Source organism: Oncorhynchus mykiss, chromosome 22 (genome assembly GCF_057628025.1).
Source record: "Oncorhynchus mykiss isolate SJ-2025 chromosome 22, ASM5762802v1, whole genome shotgun sequence".
NCBI lineage: Eukaryota > Metazoa > Chordata > Actinopteri > Salmoniformes > Salmonidae > Oncorhynchus > Oncorhynchus mykiss.
In genome coordinates this window covers 55922334-55947446 of record NC_143043.1, presented here as the reverse complement: position 1 = coordinate 55947446, position 25113 = coordinate 55922334, and the positions used below count along the sequence as shown (strand labels likewise).

General features: G+C 46.2%; 1 protein-coding gene across 2 annotated transcripts in view; it reads right to left on the bottom strand.

The window, feature by feature from the left end:
• Nucleotides 1-25113, bottom strand: part of LOC110502196 (ras-associated and pleckstrin homology domains-containing protein 1) — a 147797-nt gene that overhangs the window by 86321 nt on the left and 36363 nt on the right. For both annotated transcript variants that reach the window (XM_036959495.2, XM_036959496.2), the window contains exon 2: nucleotides 15524-15584. The gene's annotated coding sequence lies outside the window, so the exon portion shown is untranslated. The remainder of the gene's footprint in view (nucleotides 1-15523; nucleotides 15585-25113) is intronic.

The following is a 25113-nucleotide window of genomic DNA, read 5'->3' as shown; positions in this document are numbered from 1 at the left end:
AATACACTCATTATAGAATTCACAACACACTGTGTGCCCTCAGGACCCTAAACCACCACTACCACATATCTACAGTACTAAATACATGTGTATATAGTTTCAGTTGGAAGTTTACATACACTTAGGTTGGAGTCATTAAAACATGTTTTTTAACCACTTCACATATTTCTTGTTAAACTATAATTTTGGCAAGTCGGTTAGGACATCTACTTTGTGCATGACACAAGTCATTTTTCCAAGAATTGTTTACAGACAGATTATTTCACTTATAATTCACTGTATCACAAATCCAGTGGGCCAGAAGTTTACATACACTAAGTTGACTGTGCCTTTAAACAGCTTGGAAAATTACAGAAAATGATGTCATGGCTTTAGAAGCTTCTGATAGGCTAATTGACATCATTTGAGTCAATTTCAAGGCCTACCTTCAAACTCAGTGTCTCTTTGCTTGACATCATGGGAAAATCTAAAGAAATCAGCCAATTGTTTATTTTGTTTTGTTTTGTAGACATCCATTTCATGAACCTTGTTTCTTAAGCTACATATGTTAAGGTTATTTTGAAAACGTTTACTCTGGGATGCTTCCTTGTTTTCATTGCTTTACAGGGAAGCTTATCAGAAGTAGATATTCTCATGTTATGTATGTTAGTGCAGGGTGAGCTGCTCACAGTGGACTTCCTACTGAGGGCACACCGCCTCAGTGGTAACAGTGTAAATCTGCTTCATAGGCACATGACTGCTGCATACACTAGTTGTAGGATCATCAGAGGCCTTCAGGTCAGTTAGAGGGACATTAATTAGGTTACTTACATTGTGTCTACCAATGCCCCCTGGGATAATGTACATTTACTGAAGCATTATGACAACTCAGTGACACAATGGTAGGGATTAAGACACTAACAGCTAACAGACGGTAGGCAATTAAGGTCACAGATATGAAAACGTAGGACGCTAAAGAGGCCTTTCTATGGACTCTGAAAAACACCAAAAGAAAGATCCCCCATGTCCCTGCTCATCTGCATGCTTTAGTTATGCTGCAAGGAGGCATGAGGACTGCAGATGTGGCCAGGGCAATAATCCCTCCATCAGTGCTCAGACTGTCCGCAATAGGCTGAGAGAGGCTGGACTGAGGGCTTGTAGGCCTGTTGTCAGGCAGGTCGTCACAAGACATCACCGGCAACAACGTCGCCTATGGGCACAAACACACCGTCGCTGGACCAGACAGGACTGGCAAAAAGTGCTCTTCACTGACGAGTCGCAGTTTTGTCTCCCCAGGGGTGATGGTCGGATTTGCGTTTATCATCGAAGGAATTACACCGAGGCCTGTACTCTGGAGCGGGATCGATTTGGAGGTGGAGGGTCCATCATGGTCTGGGGCGGTGCGTCACAGCATCATCGGACTGAGCTTGTTGTCATTGCAGGCAATCTCAACGCTGTGTGTTACAGGGAAGACATCCTCCTCCCTCACCCTTCCTGCAGGCTCATCCTGACATGACCCTCCAGCATGACAATGCCACCAGCCATACTGCTTGTTCTGTGCGTGATTTCCTGCAAGACAGGAATGTCAGTGTTCTGCCATGGCCAGCGAAGAGCCCGGATCTCAATCCCATTGAGCACGTCTGGGACCTGTTGGATCGGAGGGTGAGGGCTAGGGTCATTCCCCCCAGAAATGTCTGGGAACTTGCAGGTGCCTTGGTGGAAGAGTGGGGTAACATCTCACAGCAAGAACCGGCAAATCTGGTGCAGTCCATGAGGAGGAGATGCACTGCAGTACTTAATGCAGCTGGTGGCCACACCACATACTGACTGCTGTTACTTTTGATTTTGACCCCCCCCTTTGTTCAGGGACACATTATTCCATTTATGTTAGTTACATGTCTGTGGAACTTGTTCAGTTTATGTCTCAGTTGTTGAATCTTATGTTCATACAAATATTTACACATGTTAAGTTTGCTGAAAATAAACACAGTTGACAGAGAGGACATTTATTTCCCTCAGATTACACAGACCCACAAAGAATTTGAAAACAAACCCAATTTTGATAAACTCCCATATTTACTCGGTGAAATACCACAGTGTGCCATCCCAGCAGCAATATTTGTGACCTGTTGCCACAAGAAAAGCGAGAGAGAACGAGAAGTAGAGGGAGCAAACGCAATATATGGAATGAAGGAGGTAAACACTCAAAACTAGCTCAGCAGAAGTTGGCCAGACTCCCTCCCTCCGCCCGCCAGCCTCCTAATGTTGCCAGCATGAAAAGATGCCTGAGGAGTCCCCACAAACGTTTTTTCAAGGGAAACGCAAGTTAGGTTTAAAAATACTGGAAACATATGCTTTCTGTCGACCCTGCGGACGGTGGTTTGTCTGTAGCAAATGTAGCAGGACGAGGACAGGGGAAGAAACATAACCTCAATTCCTATTGGACGGTTGCCAAGAACTGTGGAAATGGTATGGAGGATGGCTGGCTTGGTCATCCAATGCTGCTGTTCAGTTCATCTTTTTTTCAACTGCTGTATATTTGACTATTTTTAAACCAGCACAAACTCCTTGACAATACAGACAAAACAAAAAACAGCTTCCTATAGTTCTGTGTTGTATAATAACACATACATGCACAGTGGGGAGAACAAGTATTTGATTCACTGACGATATTGCAGGTTTTCCTACTTACAAAGCATGTAGAGGTCTGTAATTTTTATGATAGGTACACTTCAACTGTGAGAGACGGAATCTTAAATAAAAATCCAGAAAATCACATTGTATGATTTTGAAGTAATTAATTCAAAAGGACAGCTAGCTAACATACTGCTAACATATGCTACGCGGTGCCTAAGGACAGCTAGCTAACATACTGCTAACATATGCTACGCGGTGCCTAAGGACAGCGTCGCTAACATACCGGTATATACAAGCAACTGCTGTAATGATATGCTACGCGGTTCAAAAGGACAGCGTAGCTAACAAATTGTCAGCCAACATAAACGTGTAAGGTAACTTATTTGAAAAGTCATTACATTGCTCAACATTTTTTTAAACATTTGTCAATCAGTTAAAGCAATGAATTTGTATCCGCTTTCGTCAGACTTCGGATGAATAGATGGGAAAATGTTGTGAAGCCACGGCCATTTTCTGAAGAACTGCATTATGGGCCCACAAAGAACAGAAATAGTTTCCACCGCTTGTATAGTTTAGATTTTGGTTTGTGCAGTACAACATCCGGGAACTTTTGGCCTACTAACTATATCCATACTATGACCAATAAGCATACTAACTATATCCATACTATGACCAATAAGCATACTAACTATATCCATACTAACTATATCCATACTATGACCAATAAGCATACTAACTATATCCATACTAACTATATCCATACTATGACCAATAAGCATACTAACTATATCCATACTAACTATATCCATACTAACTATATCCATACTATGACCAATAAGCATACTAACTATATCCATACTATGACCAATAAGCATACTATATACTGAATTTCCATCACAAATAGTACAGTTAGTGGGGTTAGTATGAGTATTCGAACACAGCTTAGGTGTAAAAATGGTGTAGGTGTATACAGGTCCTGTCATCAGGTGCCCATGTAAGTCATGTAAGTCTAAACCAAAACAGTCACAGAAACACAGTAGGACTCTAGTCGTATAGAAAGGAAAAGCCTGAGTTTGATATTGACAAGCTGTAGATCATAATGCACTTAGACCAACGAGTCAGACATGGTGCACTTACAGTAATGGAGAGAGAGAGAGAAATTATTCTCTGGATATTTCAGAATTGAATCAACTGGGTGTGTGCAATCAATATCCAGTAGAGGCATGTGTACACTAGCGTTATCACGCACTGGAGAGTCTGTTGAGCATGGGGCTAACACAGTCTGTTGAGCATGGGGCTAACCCAGTCTGTTGAGCATGGCGCTAACCCAGTATGTTTAGCATGGGGCTAACCCAGTATGTTTAGCATGGAAATGTCTAGTGGGACTTTCTAACTCAGAGTTCTGCAATATGATAGCAGAGTTCTGCGATATGATAGCAGCAGTCCAGGATTACCAATCTTCAAAGACTAACATGTTCCAAACCGTGTTGATTTCATCCAGAAGCTGACGGATAACGTCAAGGCGCCCTTTGATGACTTCACTGTTGTTAGACACCAGCTGCTACTCATCCAGGACCATCTCGGTCAACAAAGTTGTCAAGAGGAAGCAGAACAGATCTTCAGATTGTGACCTTGTCACTTTCTGGGGAAAGATGGTTCCTGTTCTCTGGTGTTTTTTTCTCAGAAACTGGCACTACACATCCTGACCACATACAGTTATCAAATCAGCCTTCTCCGCAATTAGCTTTTTTCAAAACAAACACCTGCACCAGGCTCACCAATGAACACCTGCACCAGGCTCACCAATGAACACCTGCACCAGGCTCACCAATGAACACCTGCACCAGGCTCACCAATGAACACCTGCACCAGGCTCACCAATGAACACCTGCACCAGGCTCACCAATGAACACCTGCACCAGGCTCACCAATGAACACCTGCACCAGGCTCACCAATGAACACCTGCACCCGTGTCTCAGAGTTGCTCTCATATCATCTGTGCCAAAGTTCAAAGCAGGAGACAAAGTGTATTTTCTCTCACTGATGCAGGGCAAGGACCAGAGTAACTTACACATGAATATTGCAGGGAGTTACTCTGTGCATTCAAATTTATTTGACCAACTCTCCATTGTTCTCCATAAAACATGCACTTTATTTTAATTTAATTGTAAGTTAAGAACAAATTCTTATTTTCAATGACGGCCTAGGAACAGTGGGTTAACTGCCTGTTCAGGGGCAGAATGACAGATTTATACCTTGTCAGCTCAGGGGTTTGAACTTGCAACCTTCCGGTTACTAGTCCAACGCTCTAACCACTAGGCTACCCTAATAAAGACCTCCCGAGTGGTGCAGCGGTCTAAGACACTGCACCGCAGTGCTTGTGGCGTCGCTACAGACCAAGGTTCGATCCCAGGCGGTGTCACAACCGGCTGTGACCAGGAGTCCCCATAGGGCGGGGCACAATAGGCCCAGCGCCGTCCAGATTAGGGGAGGGTTTGGTGGGGTGGGGGGGGGTTTACTTGTTTATCACGCTCTAGCGACTCCTTGTGGCGAACCGGGTGCCTGCAGGCTAAACGGTGTTTCCTTCGAACCAATGGTGCAGTTGGCTTCCGGGTTAAGCAGATGGGTGTTAAGAAGGTTTGTGGGGTCGTACCAAGGGACGCATGACTCGACCTTCGCCGTTGGGGAGTTGTAGCAATGAGACAAGATCGAAACTGTGGAAAAATGTCCCCCACACACTACAGAAGTCCTTGGCCTTGTAGTATAGGGTACAGAGGTGAATCTGTCTCCTCCACTGTCTCAAGGACACCAGTTATTCCCAGAAATCGAAAGCCACTAAACCCCTTTCCTGTCGCTGCCTGGTGAGACGTTCAGACATACATGTACTGTAGAAGCTGGTTCGATACCACTTTGTCAACGCCTCAGCCCTCTCCTTGCCTCTCTCTGCCTTCAGATGACTACCGGATTCAATACTGTAACACTGTCTCAACCTAAACCCCTCTGACGGGCAAGGCCTTCAGTTCAGACAGACACCGCATACAAAACATTAGGAACACCTTCCTAATATTAAGTAGCATCCCCCCCCCCCCCCCCCCTTTGCCCTCGGAACAGCCTCAATTCGTCAGGGCATGGACTCTATAAGGTGTTGAAAGCGTTCCACAGGGATGCTGGCCCATATGGACTCCAATGCTTTCCCACAGTTGTGTCCAGTTGGCTGGATGTCCTTTGGGAGGTGGACCATTCTTGAAACATACGAGAAACTTGACGAATTGAGGCTGTTCTGAGGGCGAAAGGTGTTCCTAATGTTTTGTACACTCTGTGTACATGCATTGTAGTTCAGCTGGTTCAATATCACTTCCTCTGCCTGGCCTTCAAAGGCTAATGCCACTTGTTCAATACCACTCCAGTATGCCGTCAGATAAACTGATTGACATGGTTGTGCTCTCCCTAGCCGGAGTAAACACAAATATGACTAATGTCCACACAATAATGGGCCACATTAGCCTACAAGCCAGCCAGGAGCGCTCCAGAGCCAACTCAGTCAGGCTGAACCCCGGGCATGAATTAGTTTTGATGGAGCTGAAGTTTATCCAACCAACACCAAAAGGCAAGGCCCCACTCTGCTAGCTAGCCTGTCTCTGCCAGGTTATTGTTCCCAGTTTCCTCCCTTCCAAATGGCACCGTATTCCCCCTAGGGCTCTGGTCTAAAGTAGTGGCACCGTATTCCCCCTAGGGCTCTGGTCTAAAGTAGAGCAACACAGGAAATAGGGATCCATTTGGGACACTCATAATTCACTGAGCCAGAGGAGCGCAACAGAGCGGAACGTATCCATGAGCTGCATCAAAGCCAGTCACTGGTGAAACATAGGACTGGCGAGAACACTCTGCTAGCCTTTCCCTCTAACTCCACTCTGCTAGCCTTTCACTCTAACCCCAGTCTGCTAGCCTTCCACTCTAACCCCACTCTGCTAGCCTTCCACTCTAACCCCAGTCTGCTAGCCTTCCACTCTAACCCCAGTCTGCTAGCCTTCCCCTCTAACCCCACTCTGCTAGCCTTCCACTCTAACCCCACTCTGCTAGCCTTCCACTCTAACCCCAGTCTGCTAGCCTTCCACTCTAACCCCAGTCTGCTAGCCTTCCCCTCTAACCCCACTCTGCTAGCCTTCCCCTCTAACCCCACTCTGCTAGCCTTCCCCTCTAACCCCACTCTGCTAGCCTTCCCCTCTAACCCCACTCTGCTAGCCTTTCCCTCTAAACCCCACTCTGCTAGCCTTTCCCTCTAACCCCACTCTGCTAGCCTTCCCCTCTAACCCCACTCTGCTAGCCTTCCCCTCTAACCCCACTCTGCTAGCCTTTCCCTCTAAACCCCACTCTGCTAGCCTTTCCCTCTAACCCCACTGATAGTTAACCTCTCTCCTTACTCCTCCACAGAGGCGGGGCAGAACAGCAGTGAAATGTAAGAGAACTGAATCGGGGATGAGGTAGGACGGGGGAACGAGTGAACACAACTAGGACGAGGAGAATAAACGGGCCGACTTCCCGCCCTCCATTAGCCAACGTCCTTAGGGTCTGATGACATCATTCCATCACTTCCTGCCTCCAGCCCCATGTCGTCATCCCGGAGAGCAGAGCCCAGAAGCCATTGTTGTGTGTGTGTGTGTGTGTGTGTGTGTGTGTGTGTGTGTTTCATTGTGTTGTATATTCTGACTTCATAAAGATCTGATTTGGATGTTTTTAGCAAGTAGATCAGCTTTAATATTGCAGATAGAAGCCACAATCAAAATCTTCTGCAAAATATTTCTGCATCATTTTCATAGATAGATATATTAGATGATAGATTGGATATATTAGATGGATATTTTTATAAATGTTCCTTCTTTATTCTTGTCCCCTAACCCTTTCAGACAGTATATTTTACATTAGTTATCTTTTGTTTTTCAGTCCCAGCCTTCAGCTCCCCTCAACCCCTCCCATCTATCTCTGAACACCATCCAGTCCCATCCTTCAGCTCCCCTCAACCCCTCCCATCTATCTCTGAACACCATCCAGTCCCATCCTTCAGCTCCCCTCAACCCCTCCCATCTATCTCTGAACACCATCCAGTCCTTCAGCTCCCCTCAACCCCTCCCATCTATCTCTGAACACCATCCAGTCCCATCCTTCAGCTCCCCTCAACCCCTCCCATCTATCTCTGAACACCATCCAGTCCTTCAGCTCCCCTCAACCCCTCCCATCTATCTCTGAACACCATCCAGTCCTTCAGCTCCCCTCAACCCCTCCCATCTATCTCTGAACACCATCCAGTCCTTCAGCTCCATTCAACCCCTCCCATCTATCTCTGAACACCATCCAGTCCTTCAGCTCCCCTCAACCCCTCCCATCTATCTCTGAACACCATCCAGTCCCATCCTTCAGCTCCCCTCAACCCCTCCCATCTATCTCTGAACACCATCCAGTCCCATCCTTCAGCTCCCCTCAACCCCTCCCATCTATCTCTGAACACCATCCAGTCCTTCAGCTCCCCTCAACCCCTCCCATCTATCTCTGAACACCATCCAGTCCCATCCTTCAGCTCCCCTCAACCCCTCCCATCTATCTCTGAACACCATCCAGTCCTTCAGCTCCCCTCAACCCCTCCCATCTATCTCTGAACACCATCCAGTCCCATCCTTCAGCTCCATTCAACCCCTCCCATCTATCTCTGAACACCATCCAGTCCTTCAGCTCCCCTCAACCCCTCCCATCTATCTCTGAACACCATCCAGTCCTTCAGCTCCCCTCAACCCCTCCCATCTATCTCTGAACACCATGTAAATTAAACACTAACAGCTTTGTTAAAGTATTATATTATTGCTCGATTAACTATGACTTATCAAATAAAAAAAGCTACATGTGGGCAGTACCAAAACAAGTGCTGTAAAAACTGGACAGTTTGATCTCCATCTCTTCATTCAAAGACTCAGTCATGGACACTCTTACTGACAGTTGTGGCTGCTTTGTGTGATGTATTGTTGTCTCTACCTTCTTGGCCTTTGTACTGTTGTCTGGGCCCAATAATGTTTGTACCATGTTTTGTACTGCTACCATGTTGTTGTCATGTTGTGTTGCTACCATGTTGTTGTCATGTTGTGTTGCTACCATGTTGTTGTCATGTTGTGCTGCTACCATGTTGTTGTCATGTTGTGCTGCTACCATGTTGTTGTCATGTTGTGCTGCTACCATGTTGTTGTCATGTTGTGCTGCTACCATGTTGTTGTCATGTTGTGCTGCTACCATGTTGTTGTCATGTTGTGTTGCTACCATGTTGTTGTCATGTTGTGCTGCTACCATGATGTTGTCATGTTGTGCTGCTACCATGATGTTGTCATGTTGTGTTGCTACCATGTTGTTGTCATGTTGTGCTGCTACCATGTTGTTGTCATGTTGTGCTGCTACCATGATGTTGTCATGTTGTGTTGCTACCATGTTGTTGTCATGATGTGTTGTCATGTGTTGCTGCCTTGCTATGTTGTTGTCTTAGGTCTCTATGTAGTCTCTCTCGTTGTGATGTGCATTTTGTCCTATATTTATATTGTATTTCTATATATTTTTTTAAATATCCCAGGGTCCCGTCCCCGCAGGAGGCCTTTTGGTAGGCCGCCATTGTAAATAAGAATTTGTTCTTAACTGACTTGCCTGGTTAAATAAAGGTTAAATAAATAAATTATTGTCTCTTCGCAAGAATTTAGTATAATAATTTAAATAGAACAACTTGTATCAGTTCATAAACCATGTGCCATGGAATCAGTACATCCAAAATTTCCTCCCAACTATTTTGCCAACTGTATGGTACAGCTGTAAATGGTTTTGTCCTTAAATGAAACTGGTATATGTATTATATTTATATATATTTATTTTTCTTTAGCCATTTTGGGTCATATTCCTCACCTTCTCCCCTTTCCTCCTCCATTTTGGGTCATATTCCTCACCTTCTCCCCTTTCCTCCTCCATTTTGGGTCAGATTCCTCACCTTCTCCCCTTTCCTCCTCCATTTTGGGTCAGATTCCTCACCTTCTCCCCTTTCCTCCTCCATTTTGGGTCAGATTCCTCACCTTCTCCCCTTTCCTCCTCCATTTTGGGTCAGATTCCTCACCTTCTCCCCTTTCCTCCTGCCATTTTGGGTCATATTCCTCACCTTCTCCCCTTTCCTCCTCCATTTTGGGTCATATTCCTCACCTTATCCCCTTTCCTCCTCCATTTTGGGTCATATTCCTCACCTTCTCCCCCTTCCTCCTCCATTTTGGGTCAGATTCCTCACCTTCTCCCCTTTCCACCTGCCATTTTGGGTCAGATTCCTCACCTTCTCCCCTTTCCACCTGCCATTTTGGGTCAGATTCCTCACCTTCTCCCCTTTCCACCTGCCATTTTGGGTCATATTCCTCACCTTCTCCCCTTTCCTCCTCCATTTTGGGTCATATTCCTCACCTTCTCCCCTTTCCTCCTCCATTTTGGGTCATATTCATCACCTTCTCCCCTTTCCTCCTCCATTTTGGGTCATATTCCTCACCTTCTCCCCTTTCCTCCTCCATTTTGGGTCATATTCCTCACCTTCTCCCCTGTCCTCCTCCATTTTGGGTCAGATTTCTCACCTTCTCCCCTTTCCTCCTCCATTTTGGGTCATATTCCTCATCTTCTCCCCTTTCCTCCTCCATTTTGGGTCATATTCCTCACCTTCTCCCCTTTCCTCCTCCATTTTGGGTCAGATTCCTCACCTTCTCCCCTTTCCTCCTCCATTTTGGGTCATATTCCTCACCTTCTCCCCTTTCCACCTGCCATTTTGGGTCAGATTCCTCACCTTCTCCCCTTTCCTCCTCCATTTTGGGTCATATTCCTCACCTTCTCCCCTTTCCTCCTCCATTTTGGGTCATATTCCTCACCTTCTCCCCTTTCCACCTGCCATTTTGGGTCAGATTCCTCACCTTCTCCCCTTTCCTCCTCCATTTTGGGTCATATTCCTCACCTTCTCCCCTTTCCTCCTCCATTTTGGGTCAGATTCCTCACCTTCTCCCCTTTCCACCTGCCATTTTTTGCAGTAATGCTGCATGCAATTAGTTGGTTGTAATTTTAGATGCTAAATATGGAAATGTCTGCACTAACTGCATGTGTGACATAACTCCACCAGTCCTATTTATGATATCATTTACAGAAATTATCCTGATAATTCTTTCTCCAAAAATAATGTTTCATGAATTCGTATTTGAGTTTAACCATAATTACATTTCTCCTGTATTTTCTGGTGGAATAATCTGAAATTGCAACTAGCTTTTTATGGCTTGTTTAAATGTTTATTTTTTTTTAAACAATATATGGAGATAATTTAATATTGAAATAACCGAAAGTGAGAGGTTGTAATCTGAATGGGGGAGGACAATCTTGAACACAGAGTGAGCCATTCTTACTAACCTGCTAGTTGGGATTGAAGTTTGAGTCATGATGAAAAGCCTATTATGCTCCCTGACCCCTTACACAACGGATGGGTCTAATCCTGAATTCTGATTGGTTAAAAAATAATTTAAAAAAAATAAAATGCATTTTAACATCTATGTATGAATTCTATTTTTTTTTTAACCAATCAGAATTCAGGATTAGACCCACCCGTGGTGTAAGCGGACATAATGTATAAAAACTGTCCCTCCAACATTTGCAACATTGTTTCAATATCCAAATTCAAGCTCCAGATGTTTGAGTTTATTTCTACAGGGACAGTGGACATTAATCAACATTTCAGTAAAAGGTTTTAGCCAGCTGGGAAATTTTCAACCGCAGTCCCTGGGCAGGTTATTATGTCCCATAGTAATGAACATGTTGGGATGAGACAGACAGGCAGGCAGCTTTTCTCAGCCGGTCAAAATCATGAATCAGCATCATTTTTATGGATACATACAAAGAACACAGGTTAAACGAAACTACGTGCAGCTAGTTTGCCGTCTTTCCAGCTTCAATCTGAAGTGATTGTGTTAGCTGTGTTGTTGGCTAGCTCCGCTGAACAACAGTGTAATGATGAGAGAGCACATTTTCTATGACAGACGAAATCACACCTCATTAGCTCACTGTTACGAATGTATCCAAATAAAATGTCTCTAGAAAACAGCTTAAACAAAACACAGCTACTGTAGTTCTGTCTACACTGTTTGACGTGACTGTAAGTTAGCTGTAGATGGCTAGCAGGCAAGGGATAAGAACGTTGATGTGACTGTAAGTTAGCTGTAGATGGCTAGCAGGCAAGGGATAAGAACGTTGACGTGACTAAGTTAGCTGTAGATGGCTAGCAGGCAAGGGATAAGAACGTTGACGTGACTGTAAGTTAGCTGTAGATGGCTAGCAGGCAAGGGATAAGAACGTTGATGTGACTGTAAGTTAGCTGTAGATGGCTAGCAGGCAAGGGATAAGAACGTTGACGTGACTAAGTTAGCTGTAGATGGCTAGCAGGCAAGGGATAAGAACGTTGACGTGACTGTAAGTTAGCTGTAGATGGCTAGCAGGCAAGGGATAAGAACGTTGATGTGACTGTAAGTTAGCTGTAGATGGCTAGCAGGCAAGGGATAAGAACGTTGATGTGACTAAGTTAGCTGTAGATGGCTAGCAGGCAAGGGATAAGAACATTGATGTGACTAAGTTAGCTGTAGATGGCTAGCAGGCAAGGGATAAGAACGTTGATGTGACTAAGTTAGCTGTAGATGGCTAGCAGGCAAGGGATAAGAACGTTGACGTGACTGTAAGTTAGCTGTAGATGGCTAGCAGGCAAGGGATAAGAACGTTGATGTGACTAAGTTAGCTGTAGATGGCTAGCAGGCAAGGGATAAGAACGTTGACGTGACTGTAAGTTAGCTGTAGATGGCTAGCAGGCAAGGGATAAGAACATTGATGTGACTAAGTTAGCTGTAGATGGCTAGCAGGCAAGGGATAAGAACGTTGACGTGACTGTAAGTTAGCTGTAGATGGCTAGCAGGCAAGGGATAAGAACGTTGACGTGACTAAGTTAGCTGTAGATGGCTAGCAGGCAAGGGATAAGAACGTTGCCAGCCAGTATGGCAATGGAACATTTCGAACAAACGACTGGGTCACGTCCACAGATACAGTGAAAAAAAAATTAAAAGACTGAACGACTCTGAGGGAACTAACAACCAGCCGGCATGGGTAGACAACCCTAGATTTGTCGGGATTATATCTTGTGGAAGGATGAAATAGTATGAATAAATTAATCAAAATAAAATGTAATGAAAATATGTAAATCATTATTTAAATATGTTGGTAACCCGTTGTATAAAAGTGATAATGCCCTGGAAGTCGGTGTTAGGAGGATATATTGGCATGGGTGTTAGGCCCTGGAAGCCAGTGTTAGGAGGACATATTGGCACGGGTGTTAGGTCCTGGAAGCCGGTGTTAGGAGGATATATTGGCATGGGTGTTAGGCCCTGGAAGCCAGTGTTAGGAGGATATATTGGCATGGGTGTTAGGCCCTGGAAGCCAGTGTTAGGAGGATATATTGGCACGGGTGTTAGGCCCTGGAGGCCAGTGTTAGGAGCATATATTGGCACGGGTGTTAGGAGGATATACTGGCACGGGTGTTAGGTCCTGGAAGCCGGTGTTAGGAGGACATATTGGCACGGGTGTTAGGTCCTGGAAGCCGGTGTTAGGAGGACATATTGGCACGGGTGTTAGGTCCTGGAAGCCGGTGTTAGGAGGATATATTGGCATGGCTGTTAGGTCCTGGAAGCCGGTGTTAGGAGGTCCGAGACAAAGTCGAGGGACAGCTTCACCGGCTTCTCAGGCATTATCACTTAATTAGATAATAGGCCAAACAGGTGTAGTGTTACTGGGAATGATCCTGTTGCAACAGGAGATTTCCTACTGTAGCTTCCCCTGCATCTAGTCCCCTAACAGTCTCTGGCTCCAGTAACAACAGGAGATTTCCCCTGCATCTAGTCCCCTAACAGTCTCTGGCTCCAGTAACAACAGGAGATTTCCTACTGTAGCTTCTCCTGCATCTAGTCCCCTAACAGTCTCTGGCTCCAGTAACAACAGGAGATTTCCTACTGTAGCTTCTCCTGCATCTAGTCCCATAACAGTCTCTGGCTCCAGTAACAACAGGACATTTCCTACTGTAGCTTCCCCTGCATCTAGTCCCCTAACAGTCTCTGGCTCCAGTAACAACAGGAGATTTCCTACTGTAGCTTCCCCTGCATCCTGTCCCCTAACAGTCTCTGGCTCCAGTAACAACAGGAGATTTCCCCTGCATCTAGTCCCCTAACAGTCTCTGGCTCCAGTAACAACAGGAGATTTCCTACTGTAGCTTCCCCTGCATCTAGTCCCCTAACAGTCTCTGGCTCCAGTAACAACAGGAGATTTCCCCTGCATCTAGTCCCCTAACAGTCTCTGGCTCCAGTAACAACAGGAGATTTCCTACTGTAGCTTCCCCTGCATCCTGTCCCCTAACAGTCTCTGGCTCCAGTAACAACAGGAGATTTCCTACTGTAGCTTCCCCTGCATCCTGTCCCCTAACAGTCTCTGGCTCCAGTAACAACAGGAGATTTCCTACTGTAGCTTCCCCTGCATCTAGTCCCCTAACAGTCTTCTTCGTCCAGTAACAACAGGACATTTCCTACTGTAGCTTCCCCTGCATCCTGTCCCCTAACAGTCTCTGGCTCCAGTAACAACATGAGATTTCCTACTGTAGCTTCCCCTGGATCCTGTCCCCTAACAGTCTCTGGCTCCAGTAACAACAGGAGATTTCCTACTGTAGCTTCCCCTGCATCCTGTCCCCTAACAGTCTCTGGCTCCAGTAACAACAGGAGATTTCCTACTGTAGCTTCCCCTGGATCCTGTCCCCTAACAGTCTCTGGCTCCAGTAACAACAGGAGATTTCCTACTGTAGCTTCTCCTGCATCTAGTCCCCTAACAGTCTCTGGCTCCAGTAACAACAGGAGATTTCCTACTGTAGCTTCCCCTGCATCCTGTCCCCTAACAGTCTCTGGCTCCAGTAACAACAGGAGATTTCCTACTGTAGCTTCCCCTGCATCCTGTCCCCTAACAGTCTCTGGCTCCAGTAACAACAGGAGATTTCCTACTGTAGCTTCTCCTGCATCTAGTCCCCTAACAGTCTCTGGCTCCAGTAACAACAGGAGATTTCCTACTGTAGCTTCCCCTGCATCCTGTTCACCCACACGCCCGTGCGTGTGTCGGTTCTGGGCGCTAGGGATGGATTGATGGGTGTATGAAGCTGGTCAGGGGGCTGGGGCAACAGTAATGACAATGGTACTTCAGACAAACACAGCAGAGAGCTAAGAAGAACTGCTATCACTGACTGGATTGCAGTAGTCCTTCCCAGGCCCAGGCAGACGGCTACACTCATCTCTGCTTCCAGGAACACAGCCACAGGGCAACACCCACCAAACCAACTACTGCAGTCTAGCCTGGTTACCATACGTCACACACAACACCACTTCAAACCACAGTAACAGTTATCTAAAGCGTGAGTCTGGAGGTTCCTGGACCTGCCCTGTTTCTGTTGGGGATTTCATTTATTGGGATGCATCCCAAATGTCACACTTGTCCCTATATAGCGCACTACTTTTCCCAGGGTGCCATAGGGCCATCTAGACAATAGGGTGCCACTTGGAACACAGACTCGGTGTACCGTACTGTGGGGTTGGCTAAGGCGTTAGGAAGAGCCTCCAAATGATTCTACCCTTATTCTACCCTTCCACCCTTCAGAGTGGAAATATCCCGTAAAGAGCAAAGTGGATATGGGCGTGACAGCTGGGTATGGAAATAGTACGAGAGAGATGGGCCATGGTTGGATTGTGTGTGTCCGTGTGAACGTCTGTGTGCGAGTGAGTATAGAATAAGTACTAGTACAGTTCTTACCTTCGGTGTATAGCTAGCCAGCCAAGCTCACCGCCCACTAAGGTCCTGGCAGGAAACAACCCTGATGGTTAAAAGAAGGAAGGAAATAACATTATTTCAGAGTGCAGAACAAGAATTAATGTGGATTCAACGCTGAATATCAATCCACTCCCCCCCCCCCCTGCTTTCTGCTGACTCAGCTACATCGAACGGTTACTGTAGAAATATTTGATTTGCATAATGTCTGTCAAGTGTCAAATACAAAAAAAAGGGTAAGACTGTTAATTGAAATGCATTCCAGGTGACTACCTCGTGAAGCTGGTTGAGAGAATGCGTGGGAGTGTGCGAAGCGGTCATCAAGGCAAAGGGTGGCAATTTTGAAGATTCTAAAAATATATATTTTGATTTGTTTGACACTTTTTTGGTTACTACATGATTCCATATGTGTTATTTCATAGTTTTGATGTTTTCAATATTATTCTACAATGTAGAAAATAGTACAAATAAAGAAAAACCCTAGAATGAGTAGGTGATTCAAACTTTTGACTGTTACTGTATGTGTGTGCTACATACATACATACAAACAGGGGACCATGACAGACCAGTATCTCTGTCTGCTACATACATACATACAAACAGGGGACCATGACAGACCAGTATCTCTGTCTGCTACATACATACATACAAACAAACAAGGGACCATGACAGACCAGTATCTCTGTCTGCTACATACATACAAACAAACAGGGACCATGACAGACCAGTATCTCTGTCTGCTACATACATACAAACAGGGGACCATGACAGACCAGTATCTGTCTGCTACATACATACAAACAGGGGACCATGACAGACCAGTATCTCTGTCTGCTACATACATACAAACAGGGGACCATGACAGACCAGTATCTCTGTCTGCTACATACATACCTACAAACAGGGGACCATGACAGACCAGTATCTCGGTCTGCAGAATGTTTTGTCTAAACGGAGAAACCAGACATCGTCTCTGAAGGCTCAAGGCCAAGAGCCATGAAAATAAATAATAAAACCGCTCGACAGCCGATAACGACAGTATAGAGTCGGACGGTTTGTTCAACTTTGAAATCAATGGTTTTTGTTTGGTAGAAATTTCCCACATACTCAATCCTAACAGTAACAGAGAGAGACGAAATTTCTCTCTCCAATGACATGACCGACAGCTCAGGGTAGCTCTCAGACAACACCCACACACAGGCAGCTCAGGGTAGCTCTCAGACGACACCCACACACAGGCAGCCCACGGTAGCTCTCAGACAACACCCACACACAGGCAGCTCAGGGTAGCTCTCAGACGACACCCACACACAGGCAGCCCAGGGTAGCTCTCAGACGACACCCACACACAGGCAGCTCAGGGTAGCTCTCAGACGACACCCACACACAGGCAGCTCAGGGTAGCTCTCAGACGACACCCACACACAGGCAGCCCAGGGTAGCTCTCAGACGACACCCACACACAGGCAGCCCAGGGTAGCTCTCAGACGACACCCACACACAGGCAGCTCAGGGTAGCTCTCAGACGACACCCACACACAGGCAGCCCAGGGTAGCTCTCAGACGACACCCACACACAGGCAGCCCAGGGTAGCTCTCAGACGCCACCCACACACAGGCAGCCCAGGGTAGCTCTCAGACGACACCCACACACAGGCAGCCCAGGGTAGCTCTCAGACGCCACCCACACACAGGCAGCCCAGGGTAGCTCTCAGACGACACCCACACACAGGCAGCCCAGGGTAGCTCTCAGACGACACCCACACACAGGCAGCCCAGGGTATCTTTCAGATGACACCCACACACAGGCAGCCCAGGGCAATTATAACCTAAAGTACACCAACTCACAACAGACTACCTTATAACCTGAAGTACACCAACTCACAACAGACTACCGTATAACCTGAAGTACACCAACTCACAACAGACTACCTTATAACCTGAAGTACACCAACTCACAACAGACTACCGTATAACCTGAAGTACACCAAGTCACAACAGACTACCGTATAACCTGAAGTACACCAACTCACAACAGACTACCGTATAACCTGAAGTACACCAACTCACAACAGACTACCTTATAACCTGAAGTACACCAACTCACAACAGACTACCTTATAACCTGAAGTACACCAACTCACAACAGACTACCTTATAACCTGAAGTACACCAACTCACAACAGACTACCTTATAACCTGAAGTACACCAACTCACAACAGACTACCTTATAACCTGAAGTACACCAACTCACAACAGACTACCTTATAACCTGAAGTACACCAACTCACAACAGACTACCGTATAACCTGAAGTACACCAACTCACAACAGACTACCTTATAACCTGAAGTACACCAACTCACAACAGACTACCTTATAACCTGAAGTACACCAACTCACAACAGACTACCTTATAACCTGAAGTACACCAACTCACAACAGACTACCTTATAACCTGAAGTACACCAACTCACAACAGACTACCTTATAACCTGAAGTACACCAACTCACAACAGACTACCGTATAACCTGAAGTACACCAACTCACAACAGACTACCTTATAACCTGAAGTACACCAACTCACAACAGACTACCGTATAACCTGAAGTACACCAACTCACAACAGACTACCTTATAACCTGAAGTACACCAACTCACAACAGACTACCGTATAACCTGAAGTACACCAACTCACAACAGACTACCTTATAACCTGAAGTACACCAACTCACAACAGACTACCGTATAACCTGAAGTACACCAACTCACAACAGACTACCGTATAACCTGAAGTACACCAACTCACAACAGACTACCGTATAACCTGAAGTACACCAACTCACAACAGACTACCGTATAACCTGAAGTACACCAACTCACAACAGACTACCGTATAACCTGAAGTACACCAACTCACAACAGACTACCGTATAACCTGAAGTACACCAACTCACAACAGACTACCTTATAACCTGAAGTACACCAACTCACAACAGACTACCGTATAACCTGAAGTACACCAACTCACAACAGACTACCGTATAACCTAAAATACACGACACAGACAGACTATCATATAACAACAGTGAGCCCCTGCAGCTCCATCACGGTTCTCTGAACAGGGGCAATTCTTTTGACTATTCCGTTGGATCCCTCATGTCTGACTCATTGTTAGGACAAAGGTTTGGACCAAATGGGATACACTATATTTAATATAACATGAATCCTATGAAGAAATTATATATTTTTTTTTAAAGGCAAATTTGGACGCAATCAATTATATGGGCACATAAGAGTGTATAAAAGGGGGAGAGAGTATTTTATTTATTTCACCTTAATTTAACCAGGTAGGTCAGTTGAGAACAAGTTCCTATTTACAACTGCGACCTGGCCAAGATAAAGCATAGCAGTGCGACAGAAACAACAGAGTTACACATGGAGTAAAACAAACATACAGTCAATAATACAGTAGAAAAATCTATATACAGTGAGTGCAAATGAAGTAAGGAGGAAAGGCAATAAATAGGCCATAGTGGCGAAGTAATTACAATTATAGCAATTAAACACTGGAATGGTAGATGTGCAGAAGATGAATGTGCTAGTAGAGATATTGGGGTGGAAAGGAGCAAGATAAATAAATAACAATATGGGGATGAGGTAGTTAGATGGGCTGTTTACAGATGGGCTATGTACAGGTGCAGTGATCGGTAAGCTGCTCTAACAGCTGTGCTAAAAGCTAGTGAGGGAGATATGAGTCTCCACCTTCAGAGATTTTTGTAGTTCGTTCCAGTCATTGGCAGCAGAGAACTGGAAGGAAAGACGACCAAAGGAGGAATTGGCTTTCAGGGTGACCAGTGAGATATACCTGCTGGAGCGCGTGCTACGGGTGGGTGCTGCTATGGTGACCAGTGAGCTGAGATAAGGCGGAGCTTTACCTAGCATAGACTTATAGATGACCTGGAGCCAGTGGGTTTGGCAACAAATATGTAGCTAGGGCCAGCCAACGAGAGCAGACAGGTCGCAGTGGTGGTTAGTATATGGGGCTTTGGTGACAAAACGGATGGCACTGTAGTAGACTACTCAGCAAATTGGAAGCAGAGTGTTGGAGGCTAGGTATTTGTAGTTGTCCACATATTTTAAGTCAGAACCGTCCAGAGTAGTGATGCTGGGCCGGCGGGCAGGTGCGGGCAGCGATCGGTTGAAGATTAGTTTTACTTGCATTTAAGAGCAGCTGGAGGCCACGGAAGGAGAGTTGTATGGCATTGAAGCTCATCTGGAGGTTAGTTAACACAGTGTCCAAAGAAGGGCCAGAAGTATACAGAATGGTGTCGTCTGCGTAGAGGTGGATCAGAGAATCACCAGCAGCAAGAGCGACATCAATGATATTTCCAAAGAAAAGAGTTGGCCCGAGAATTGAACCCTGTGGCACCCCCATAGAGACTGCCAGAGGTCTGGACAACAGGCCCTCCGATTTGACACACTGAACTCTGTCTGAGAAGTAGTTGGTGAACCAGGCGAGGCAATCATTTGAGAAACCAAGGCTGTTGAGTCTGTCGATAAGAATGTGGTGATTTACAGAGTCGAAAGCCTTGGCCAGGTCGATGAATACGGCTGCACAGTATTGTCTTCTATCGATGGCAGCTATGATATCGTTTAGGACCTTGAGCGTGGCTGAGGTGCACTCATGACCAGCTCGGAAACCAGTTTGCATAGCGGAGAAGGTATGGTGGGATTCGAAAAGGTCGCCGATTTGTTTGTTAACTTGGCTATCGACGACCTTAGAAAGGCAGGGTAGGATAGATCTGTAACAGTTTGGGTCTACAGTGTCTACCACTTTGAAGAGGGGGATGACCGCGGCAGCTTTCAAATCTTTGGGGATCTCATACGATACGAAAGAGAGGTTGAACAGGCTGGTAATAGAGGTTGCAACAATTTCAGTGGATCATTTTAGAAAGACAGGGTCCAGATTGTCTAGCCCGGCTGATTTGTCGGGGTCCAGATTTTGCAACTCTTTCAGAACATCAGCTGACTGGATTTGGGTGAAGGAGAAATGGGGAAGGCTTGGGCAAGTTGCTGTGGGGGGTGCAGGGCTGTAGACCGGAGTAGGGGTAGCCAGGTGGAAAGCATGGCCAGCCGTAGAAAAATGCTTATTGACATTCTCAATGATTTATCAGTGGTGACAGTGTTTCCCAGCCTCAGTGCAGTGGTCAGCTGGGAGGAGGTGCTCTTATTCTCCATGGACTTTACAGAACTTAAAGGTTTATGATAATCACAAGGAGACTGTTCTACAGTACGCCTTAATTAAGGGTTTATGATAATCCCAATGAGAAAGTTCTACCATCAAGAGTTTAAGGGTTAACCAGCTAGTGGGCTAGGCAGACAACAGCAAAGCTTGCCTCTAATCACACATCAAATCCCAGTCAAAGCCCACACTACTACAGGCAAAGCCCACACTACTACAGGCAAAGCCCACACTACTACAGGCAAAGCCCACACTACTACTGGCAAAGTCCACACTACTACTGGCAAAGTCCACACTACTACAGGCAAAGTCCACACTACTACAGGCAAAGCCCACACTACTACAGGCAAAGCCCACACTACTACAGGCAAAGCCCACACTACTACAGGCAAAGCCCACACTACTACAGGCAAAGCCCACACTACTACAGGCAAAGCCCACACTACTACTGGCAAAGCCCACACTACTACAGGCAAAGCCCACAATACTACAGGCAAAGCCCACACTACTACTGGCAAAGCCCACACTACTACAGGCAAAGCCCACAATACTACAGGCAAAGCCCACACTACTACAGGCAAAGCCCACACTACTACAGGCAAAGCCCACACTACTACAGGCAAAGCCCACACTACTACAGGCAAAGCCCACAATACTACAGGCAAAGCCCACACTACTACAGGCAAAGCCCACACTACTACTGGCAAAGCCCACACTACTACAGGCAAAGCCCACACTACTACAGGCAAAGCCCACACTACTACAGGCAAAGCCCACACTACTACAGGCAAAGCCCACACTACTACAGGCAAAGCCCACACTACTACAGGCAAAGCCCACACTACTACAGGCAAAGCCCACACTACTACAGGCAAAGCCCACACTACTACTGGCAAAGCCCACACTACTACAGGCAAAGCCCACACTACTACAGGCAAAGCCCACACTACTACAGGCAAAGCCCACAATACTACAGGCAAAGCCCACACTACTACTGGCAAAGCCCACACTACTACAGGCAAAGCCCACACTACTACAGGCAAAGCCCACACTACTACAGGCAAAGCCCACACTACTACAGGCAAAGCCCACACTACTACAGGCAAAGCCCACACTACTACAGGCAAAGCCCACACTACTACAGGCAAAGCCCACACTACTACAGGCAAAGCCCACACTACTACAGGCAAAGCCCACACTACTACAGGCAAAGCCCACACTACTACAGGCAAAGCCCACACTACTACAGGCAAAGCCCACACTACTACAGGCAAAGCCCACACTACCACAGGCAAAGCCCACACTACCACAGGCAAAGCCCACACTACCACAGGCAAAGCCCACACTACTACTGGCAAAGCCCACACTACTACTGGCAAAGCCCACAATACTACAGGCAAAGCCCACACTACTACAGGCAAAGCCCACACTACTACAGGCAAAGCCCACACTACTACAGGCAAAGCCCACACTACTACAGGCAAAGCCCACACTACTACTGGCAAAGCCCACACTACTACTGGCAAAGCCCACACTACTACAGGCAAAGCCCACACTACTACTGGCAAAGCCCACACTACTACTGGCAAAGCCCACACTACTACAGGCAAAGCCCACAATACTACAGGCAAAGCCCACACTACTACAGGCAAAGCCCACACTACTACAGGCAAAGCCCACACTACTACAGGCAAAGCCCACACTACTACAGGCAAAGCCCACACTACTACAGGCAAAGCCCACACTACTACAGGCAAAGCCCACACTACTACAGGCAAAGACCACACTACTACAGGCAAAGCCCACACTACTACAGGCAAAGCCCACACTACTACAGGCAAAGCCCACACTACTACAGGCAAAGCCCGCACTACTACAGGCAAAGCCCACACTACTACAGGCAAAGCCCACACTACTACAGGCAAAGCCCGCACTACTACAGGCAAAGCCCGCACTACTACAGGCAAAGCCCACACTACTACAGGCAAAGCCCGCACTACTACAGGCAAAGCCCGCACTACTACAGGCAAAGCCCACACTACTACAGGCAAAGCCCACACTACTACTGGCAAAGCCCACACTACTACTGGCAAAGCCCACACTACTACAGGCAAAGCCCACACTACTACAGGCAAAGCCCACAATACTACAGGCAAAGCCCACAATACTACAGGCAAAGCCCACACTACTACAGGCAAAGCCCACACTACTACAGGCAAAGCCCACACTACTACTGGCAAAGCCCACACTACTACTGGCAAAGCCCACACTACTACTGGCAAAGCCCACACTACTACAGGCAAAGCCCACACTACTACAGGCAAAGCCCACACTACTACAGGCAAAGCCCACACTACTACAGGCAAAGCCCACACTACTACAGGCAAAGCCCACACTACTACAGGCAAAGCCCACACTACTACAGGCAAAGCCCACACTACTACAGGCAAAGCCCACACTACTACAGGCAAAGCCCACACTACTACAGTAAATCCATAACTGAAGCAGAAAATGTGGATTTTGATTGGTAATCTGAGCCTCTAGGAACCCCTGTAGCAGTGTCCTCTTTTAACAGTACTGTTGACAGTCACAAGGCTCACTGAGCATCTCCTAGCAGGGAGCCAACACACATCGCTGAATCCCATGTGTTAGTCTTGGGATTTGGGCTGCTAGGTCATAGACCCAGGTGGGGATGCTCACTAGAAGTCTACACACACACACACACACACACACACACACACACACACACACACACACACACACACACACACACACACACACACACACACACACACACACACACACACACACACACACACACACACACACACACACACACACACACACACACACACACACACACACACAGTGTTAATCTGCAAAATTGTAATTATTTGCCTACCTCATGCCTTTTGCACACATTGTATATAGACTCCCCCTTTGTTTTCTACTGTGTTATTGACTTGTTAATTGTTTACTCCATGTGTAACTCTGTGTTGTCTGCTCATACTGCTATGCTTTATCTTGGCCAGGTCGCAGTTGCAAATGAGAACTTGTTCTCAACTAGCCTACCTGGTTAAATAAAGGTGAAATAAATAAATAAAATAAAAACACACACACACACACACACACACACCCTGCTAGCTACCACATGCATTCCATGTGATAAGGCATGGCTTAAATCGATGGCTATGCTAACAATAGTTAGCCTGTGATGATTTTAGTAATAAAATCCTAATAGGGTGTTGGTGTCCAGAGCAGTTGGCAACAGGGAGACACGTGTGGCACTGTGGTCAGGAGTGGGAGGTGACAGGGCTGAGACATGGGTCCAAGTAAACCCTGGAAATTATAAAATGATAAAAGACACGAAAAGTGTCAGGGCACTTCTTCACAAAACACTTAACTTAAAAAACGTACGCTTCTTATTAAGATTATTTTATATATTTTTTAACTTCATGAAGATAGTTCGTAAGTGCAATTCATCAACAATATCTTAAGATTTAATGATTTTCTTACGAACTTCTCAAATGCAGTCTTACGAATCATTTTAAAGATGTTTGTTGCTAATGTAAAAGTATAACTTTAGACCGTCCCCTCGCCTCTACCCGGGCGCGAACCAGGGACCCTCTGCACACATCAACAACAGTCACCCTCCGAAGCATCGTTACCCATCGCTCCACAAAAGCCGCGGCCCTTGCAGAGCAAGGGGAACCACTACTTCAAGGTCTCAGAGCAAGTGACGTCACTGATTGAAACGCTATTTAGCGCACACCGCTAACTAAGCTAGCCGTTTCACATCCGTTACACTAAGCAACAATTTTAGCCAGCTATCTAGCTAGCAATGGCAATCACGTTAGCTTATCTCTTAGGGAGATTACCGAGTACTAAAACATGTTCTTGTGTTTAAAATAATCAATACGGAAACGTTCAGATGAAGTTGGTGAGTGAATTAAACATGTTCCATTGCTTTCTGAGCTGTTTTCTCTCACTGCCCTGAGTTTAAGACGAGGGTTTAGCCATCTTGGAATTAAGAACATTTCCAAGAACCTTATTTTCAAGAATCTTAAGTTCTTATTCACTTTATTTGGTGAAGGAAACTTAACACCAGTGGTTTAACACATGACAAGAGACGGCGCGCGTCTCAGCTTTACGGGGATCAGTCATTTATAAAAGTGTCTCAGCTTCCACAAACACATGGGGCCCTCACCCCCAAGCCCTCACCCCAGGCCCTCACCCCCAGCTCACCGCCAGCCACCGCCAGTCAGCGTCACCCCCACCCCCTCTCCGTCACCCCCAGGCCCTCTCCGTCACCCCAGGCCCTCACCGTCA